Genomic DNA, 8604 nt, shown 5'->3' on the forward strand with positions numbered 1-8604 from the left:
TGGTCAATGGATCAATATCTCATTTCCTTTTAAAGAGACTCACTTTAAAGAAGAAAAAAAATTAAACTAGAAAATGGAATTGAAGTGAGGAGGCAATTAAAAGTTCACTTTAAATGAGAGTTCTAGAATCGCTCTTAATTTATAGTTAAATATAATATCACCACTAGACTGAGGTGGAGGACGTCGTACATTCCATTATCATTCTATGGAAGAAGATGAATTACACGTGTATTGTTCAACTTCATGCGCACTGCAATGCAACCCGTGAAATGCTGTCCCCAATTCACTCAAGAATAGGGGTGTAAACGAGCCCCCACCACCCAAAAAAAATCAATTAATAATTGATTATGGACTTCCTGCAGGGAACGGAAAGCAAGTTGAGTTCATTTCCTTTCTAGTTTCACTTCTTTCTGTTGTAATTTTTTACACTGCTCAGTTTGATATTTATCTTCTAAGATGAATGCAAACTATTAGAGGCTTGAATGGCTTGCTTGTGTTCCTTTGTTACTGTAGTCTACGTTACTCGGGCTGGAGTATAAATGTTGAATACGGGTATATATTTTACTTGGGTGTTCCATGTATTTGGAGGTCATATCCTCGAATAAATGTTTCAGACACTAGAGCAACATAGACTAGGTTTACTTGTGTTCGTCTTCGATTCTCGACACTGTTTTTTTCAACAAAGATAGTGTTGATTCATGGAGTTCCATGCAATCTTGCAATGCTCCTCTTTGTTTCTCGACGATCACGTTTCCATTTCCGCCATTGGAGAATAAACTTGTTAGCTTCGCAGCCTCGGATAATGCGGTGTTGAGGGTTTGAAGGAGGTAGAAAAGAATGTTGGGACTGATGTTTACTGAAATGAAAAACTTCAGTGAATCAAAACAAGAACCTGGGTATGGAGTTGATTTGCAGAAGCTTCGTATGGAAGTGAGATTTGGGTTAGAGAATTTGTTGAAGAAACGTTGAGAGAGAAAGTTGAAGAGAAGAAAAAGAAGATGAATATTGGTATAATGATAGAAGCCATTGAAGGCTATTGCAGAAGCTAATAGGATCTTTTTCTGTTTTCATAAACCAATGTTAGATCAGATAAGGCAAACTGTTGAGATTGTCAGACTTAGCGTTGAACTTGAGTTGGTTTAATATATCACATCGTTGGTTGTTGGGGAATAAGAGGTAAAGTGAGTGTATAAAAGTGGATGGGTTTCAACAAAGGAAAGTAAAACCCGTCGAGCTCAGAATTGAGCTCAAAATCGAGCTTTAATCGAGTTTTTAGCTTCAGTCGAGCTCTTAATTTTTTTTTGAATTCGAGTCTTTTCGAGTTCGAGTCGAGTTTCAATATTATCTTTCGAGTTAGAGTCAAGTTTGAAAATTTTAGGCTCGCGAGTTTTCGAGTTGAGTCGAGCTTAGATTTATAGTTTTCGAATTCGAGTCGAGCTCAGTAATACTCGAACTCGACTCGGCTCGTTTACACCCCTAACAGTAATACCAAGCTAATCCTCCTCCATCCTTATGTCCAAAAACAAGGAAGCTCTAGCATGTTATGGCTCCTTGCCTTCGTTTCCTTCTTTACCATTGCTTTCCTTTTAACTCTCATATGCACTAGAGAGTCTGTTTTCAGTACAGCTGCCACAAGAACAACCGTGTGCGTCCCCGGCTCATCTGTCTCCGCTTTTGGTAGTGGAAGTGCTGGTGGTGAACCATTGCCGACCACTGTCATCAACACCCTTCTCCACTACGCTTCGAGGTCCAACGACAGTTTTCGCATGGAATATTCGGAGATGAAGCCGATGTCCGAGTCCTACGTAAATGTTCCCCCCCTTGCAACTTCCTTGTTTTCATCGACGAAAACCAGGACTACGCTGCTTATTTCGAAGAGTTACACCCCAAAATCGACGCTTTCGACGTGCAATACACGACCAAGGTAAGCAAAACGCGAGAGCTCATAGTATCCGCCAAACAACAGATTCGCAACGAATGCAGGCCGGTCCAAAACCTGTTGTTCTCAGAATGTAAGCTGGGGATCAATGATTTGCCAAACCAAGTTTACCAAGTGGATTGGGATGTGATATTGATTGACGGACCAAGTGGCGATGAGGTGAAGGCTCTGGAAGGATGCAACCGATCTTCACCAAGGGGGAGCTTGCAAGGAGCAAAAAAGGGAGCAATCCCAAGACGCACATATTCGTTCATGATTATTATAGAGATGTGGAGATGATGTCTGGGGATGAGTTTTTGTGTGGGGAAAACTTGGTGGAACTCAATGGTGTGCTTGCACATTTCGTGGTGGAAAGAATGGAAGAGAACAACTTACAATACTGTCGCAACAACAAGGACAATATATCAACCAAAGCTTCATTGTCTTCTTAGTTAATTAATTGCCAAGTTGGTGAACGTGATCATATGCAGTACGGTACCAAGGTGTTACAAATGGTATAAAGGGAGGTGAATATGGATTATTTATCCTCGTTTGAAACTATTTCTAGTTAGAATTATCTTTGTTATCACTTGCGAATCTCCAGCTTTGTGATCTTCGTATAAGCAAACATACTATTCGTCCAAATCTTCAAAGACGCAACTGTAAAAATGCAAACCCTCGAACCAGTTGTAAAACTCAACGTTATCTTTTGAGGGGGCATTTAAAAAAATTGTATATATTAATTAGAATGTTAGTATTTTTTCAATGTAAATTATATATAAAAATATCATATTAATAAAAGAAAATTTTATAAATAATCATTAAATTTTATTAATATGTATATATATAAATGCATGTATGTATCTAAATTTTTAATTTTAGAGATGAAAATTCATGAACCTAAATAAAAAAAATATAGATATTTGAAATAAAACCATAAATATAAATCAATTTGGAAAGTATTTTTTAAAATATTACCTTCAACTAAAATAAAATACTTGATAATTGATTGAAACCCTCAACTTAAAGAACATGAATAGCTCCAAGAAGATGAACAAGGACAACCAAATAAGGAAATATATAAAGTTTTTTTTTTGTATTTTAAAATAAAAATAACAAAGAAAAATAATTTTTTTTGGGTAATAAAGAGTAAACTAACGGCTACACACTGCTATTGTGTTGGTTGTTTTGTAGCATCTGTCTTACTTCCTCATGTGCCTCCATAAACACCCTGCATTTCGAGCTCCACTTGGATGTTAACTTTTTAATAAATAGTATTTAAGTGATTTTTAAATTTTCAAATAATATATATTAATTATTAAATATATTTTTTAAAGGAGACAAATTTAATATATATATTATGTATACATATTATTTTTTAATATTTTTGGGGAGGGGGTCATGACCCTCACTAGTCTCCATGAGTTTCTGTCTCTGCCTCAAACACCTGTATCGCATCTTGCAAGTAATCACGTGTCGATCACCTACTACAATTGCAAATACATCCTTATAACATCATCAACCACCACGTGTTGACACATGATCTCTTAGTCTAAGCCAACCATAAGTTGTTTAATCAGTATCAATGACACGAACTCCTAACTTACATCTATCCAAAGCATTATAAACATGCATCCAATGAAGAGTAGAAGGGAGACTATGGACTCAATAGCAAGCACACATTTCTACTACAAACCACCAACATTTTAAAAGTTACCAAAATCATCACCAAAACTATCTTCTACCATCATCCATGATTGTTGATCACTTCGTCAGTCAATAATCTTCAGCGAAAATACATGCTTTATGGTTGTAGAAAATATATAAGAGATGAGATAACTTCAATCTAAAACATGGATTTTTTTTTTCATTTTTTCTGTCGTTAAAAACTCTGAAAATATGACGAGTGAATGAGTAATAATACTAAACTTTTTTTTATTCAAAAATAGGATATTATGTGTAAAATTAAATATTTATAATAAATTTAAAAAGGTGAACTCCTTTTAGGTCACCATCTAAAAAATTAGCTCAATTGAAATGAAATATCTCCATCAATTTTATAAAATAAGATTTTTTAAGGACTTAACCGTAAAACATATAATTTTTCTTATGTTGAGCAAAACATTACTTTTGACAAATCAAACGCTACTAAAATGTCAATTTAAGTCGTGTTTAAACAAATAAAACTCATTTTTTAATAGTTAAATGAAGTTTGTAAATTGTCAACTATATCTAGTGTAGTAGGTGATTAAAGCTCTCAATTGATACTTTTTTTTGTTAAGTCACGGGTTCAATATATATTATAAGTAAAATTCTTGTTCTCTTTTTTTTTCTTTTTGGTTGCCCTCCCGGTTTGAAGGCTTCGCCTTAACTAATTCAGACCGACTCACGTCTCATATCTAGATTTGGTGGGTGAGTCTCCCAGTAAAATTTTTTTGTATACATAAGCAACATCAAGCTGCTTATCACTTGAACTAACATCTGTTGGTAAATTCTCGTTCTCTTCTACTTAGATAGGAATTGTTAAAAAAACAAAATTTGTGAATTAATTATATTTCATGTTAACAAAAGTTACATGTTATAATTTTAAATATGTCTTTAAAACGTTCATGAAAATCCATACATAGTATTCATAAAATTTAGGACAAAATCTAAATAAAAAATTCCCCATGCCACACTATGTATTTAAAATAAGCAAAGACTGTAACTTTTTAAATCCGGTCAGTAGAATCTAAAATTGATAATTAAGAATATTAATTAAAGGGTATATTTTACGATTTACATCTAAGTTAAATATTTAAATTAAAGGATATTAATTTTATATGAAAGATTCTAGATGACTAATTATAAATAAGTAAAATAAAGAGATATGAATTAAATTTTAAATGAGTCAAATGTTCTAAGTCTTCAAAGGAAAATAAACCATAGAAATTTGAAAATTTGTTAAAATAATCAATTTAATCTTTTTAGAAGTGCAACAGTCTTGGGCTCGACATAGTTGTGTTCTCCTTTCATTAGTCTTTTTAGCAAACCAATGTTGTTATTCTTATCTTCTTCGACTATGTCATTTAGATTTCATAATGAATAAATTTAAATATCATATTTTTAAAAAAAATTAAATATAATTCTAATTTTATCTAAGGATAGGAAAAAAGGGACTCTTGGAGAGGAAGAATAGTGTTCTTAGTGGGTCTAGAACCTATAATCTAAGAGAGGCTGTTTTTTTACATTAATGCAGTCGGAAAAAATTGTTCGAATAGTATACCTGAGAGATTATTTGCTCGAATGGGTGAATGCTACAATATAAAATGGAGTCGCATTGTGCTCCCCGCGTCTCCCCAAGGTCGCATGGAACACCATGCGACTCCCCCTCCCCTAGATCACCATGCGTTTTTCCCCCAATTTTATTTTGCCTCTTTTTAATGCTTTTTGATTTTCCACTACAATGCAAACTTAAAGGGTTTGTAATAAGCATTCAAAAGGCTAAAATATTGAGAGAAAGACACATGGTGATCCGGGGGAGAGGGAGTCGCATATTATTCCATGCGACTTGGGGAGACGCGGGAAGCACAATGCGACTCCATTCTATACTGTAGCATTCACCTCATTTGAACAAATAATCTCTCGGGTGCACTATTTGAAAAAAAATTCCACTACATAATTGCAGAAATTCGACCCCCAAGGAGAATATAAGGAAACAAATATGAACACGTTGGAACCGTCCTTAAGCTTTTTATGGCTATTGCGGGGAGCGACCAACTTAATTTTAGAAAATATTGAGTTTTAAAATAAATAAATTTGGAGTCGACATCGACCTTTGGATTAGGTAAGTCAAATACCTAAAACTATCCTTTAAAATAATTTTAAAAGATAAAAAGTGATATGCATTTAACCATAAACTCATTTTTGAAAGGGTTCGGGAGTCAATTACGCGTGGGGAAGAATGAACACCTCCACAGCGCCCAAAATTGGTACCCAATCGATTATACATTATCATTATATTTGAAAATTATAATTTCAAATGATATTTAAATTATGATCATTTTCTTTAAATATTTTTTTAAAAAATGATATTCTTTTATACGAACAATCCTCAGAAACACACTCATTGTCGGTTAAGGCGTGTTTTCATAAATTCCCCATATAAAAGATCATTGCCTTAATTTCATGAAAAAATATATACACTTAATATGTTCAAAAAATATTCAACTATAAAAGGACATTATTTCATACGAAGAATTCTCAGGAACACTCTCCTTACCAGTTAAGACGCATTCCCCATATTCTCTTTACGAAATAACATTTCCTCAAATTTTTTATAAAATACATATATTTTGCTTGAATAAAAACATACTATTTTGTACGAACAATTCTCGGAGACACACTCATTGCCAGTTGAGACGTGTCTCCATAAATTATTCGCAACAAATAATGTTACTTCGTATTTTAATAAATTACAAGTATATTAAAATAGTATATATGAGGAACAAATACGTACAAAATATAATATAACATAGTATATATGAAGTATGAAACGTATTACAAATATATTTATTATGAAATGATATGTTACAAAACATGAAGAAATAAGTATATCGTATATATAATGTATTTTAAAAAAATGTGACAAATGGGGAAGTATACAAATGCACATGAGATAGGCGTAGAGTATAAATGTTAAAACACATTCTTACGCATGATGAATCAATGACATAACTTACAAAAAAAGGCATGACTAAATTAAAATAATAGGAGATTTAAAGAACAAATATCAACATGGAAAAAGGCAAAGGACCTAATGTAAATACCACGCAATAGATACACTGGAATCACAAATAAACCAGAAGTAATATGCAAGGCCAAAATGAAAATTATTAAAATTATCATCCTAATTTGAGAGTATTACCATAAATGTTTTAATTAGTAAAAAAGACAAAAATGAAAAGAACTAAAAACCACAGGTTCAGAATATAAAAAATAAAACTTCATTCCATGATCAAAATATGAATGTTACAAAAGAAATAACTCTTCTTAAGTGAATAACCCAACACCCTAAGCACATAGATTTCTTACTTCCTCACTGTCGTTTCTATCTAATCTAAGGAGTAACAAAACCTTTGCCTATTTTTGTTTACAACCCCCGCTGCTCAAATCTAGAGAAATGTGCAAACTTTCTATGGAAATCTTACGGGTCAAGGCATAGGAGAGCTTCAAAATGCTACCTTGAGTGTTTTCAAAGACAACTACTCCTTTGAGTTTTCTGGCGAACCGAACACATGAGGAATAGAAACCCGAAGGCTCTCCTCAGCGTAGGGTCTTCTTCGAATCAGGTGACCCACTGGAAACTCTTTTTTATTTAGATCTAAATGAAGGGTGTAAATACCTTAAAAAAAGTCTCTTTTACTTGGTTCTGGTTGCTCATATGATCTCCCCTTTCTCCCTTTTTTTTATTTTTTCCTAATTTTTTTATTCTAAAAATCTCTTTTTTCTCTGTTTTTCTTATGGCTATGTAATCCCTCTTCAAAAGCTCTTTTTTTTGGGTTGCTGATCTTTTTTTATTTGATGGATCCCCAAGGATTTGAAAGATGGTTCTCCCCCTTACTTTGTATTCTTTCCATTTTTGCATGTTATATGGAGGGAGTAATCTCTCATTTTTTGCATTTATTTTGGCTTTTTATGACAGGGGAGCAAGCGGCCGGAGACAACGCCCTGATAGGTTCATTGAGGATGATAGTTAGCATTGGTGACCAGTGTGAATCAAGCTCGGTGAGGACGATAGTGAGCATGGGTGACCAGCGTGAATCAATACCTGTGAAAGTTGAGGAGTCACGGGTAAGCGAGATGATCTGAGCCGTCAGATCAGATTTGATCCAACGTCATGGATGAAACAACGACTGCTGAAGATCATTGGAAACTTTAGATATTTTGGTCTTCACATATAGGCTTCCAACTCTTGGGCTTTAGTTGTTGAGTCTTGTTATGTTTACGGGCTGGTGGTATTTGTTATAATTAGGTTACCAGATTGTGTCTTGTAATATTGACAAATGAAATATGGATAAAGCCCCGGACAAAATGAGCAACTACAGCTGCCCCTCTTTGCTCATTGTCGTGTAACGAGAATAGAGCAAATATCAAAGGATGGTTATATTTGTCCGGTTATGAGGAATTCAAAAGGTTAATCCATTCTACTGTAACTTCAAGGTAGGTCAGACTTGATCTGCTCCACTTTTTCGGGTAATCAGATCTTGAAATTTTTTTATTTACTTCACTGCTCTTTAGAAAAATGTTGAATCAAAGTTGATTTGCTTCACTGCTCTTCAGGAAGACCAAATTTGAAAGAAGGGGGTCTGCTCCATTACTCTTTAGGGGAGATCAAACTTAAAAAATATTGATTAACTTCACTGCTCTTCAGGGAAGTTGAATTGAACTTGATTTGCTTCGCTGCTCTTCAGGAAGATCAAATCTGAAAGAGGAAAAATATGTTCCACTTTTTCGGGTAACCAGATCTTGAAACAATTTGATTCACTTCACTGTTCTTTAGGAAGACCAAATCTGAAAGAAATGGGACATGTTCCATTATTCTTTAGGGATCTCTTAAAGAAATTTGATTCACTCCACCACTTTTTGAGAGGAACTGAACCGGGATCGATTTGTTTCTCATATCTTCACGAAGATCGAACATGAAA

General features: G+C 33.9%; 1 pseudogene; it reads left to right on the forward strand.

Annotated features, from left to right (window-relative positions):
• The first annotated feature begins 861 nt into the window (after nt 1-861).
• On the forward strand, nt 862-2370 carry LOC120196533 (annotated as a pseudogene).
• Nucleotides 2371-8604: the final 6234 nt, after the last annotated feature.

The sequence above is a fragment of the Hibiscus syriacus genome, unplaced genomic scaffold, assembly GCF_006381635.1.
Source record: "Hibiscus syriacus cultivar Baekdansim isolate YM2019G1 unplaced genomic scaffold, ASM638163v2 tig00117034_pilon, whole genome shotgun sequence".
Lineage (NCBI taxonomy): Eukaryota > Viridiplantae > Streptophyta > Magnoliopsida > Malvales > Malvaceae > Hibiscus > Hibiscus syriacus.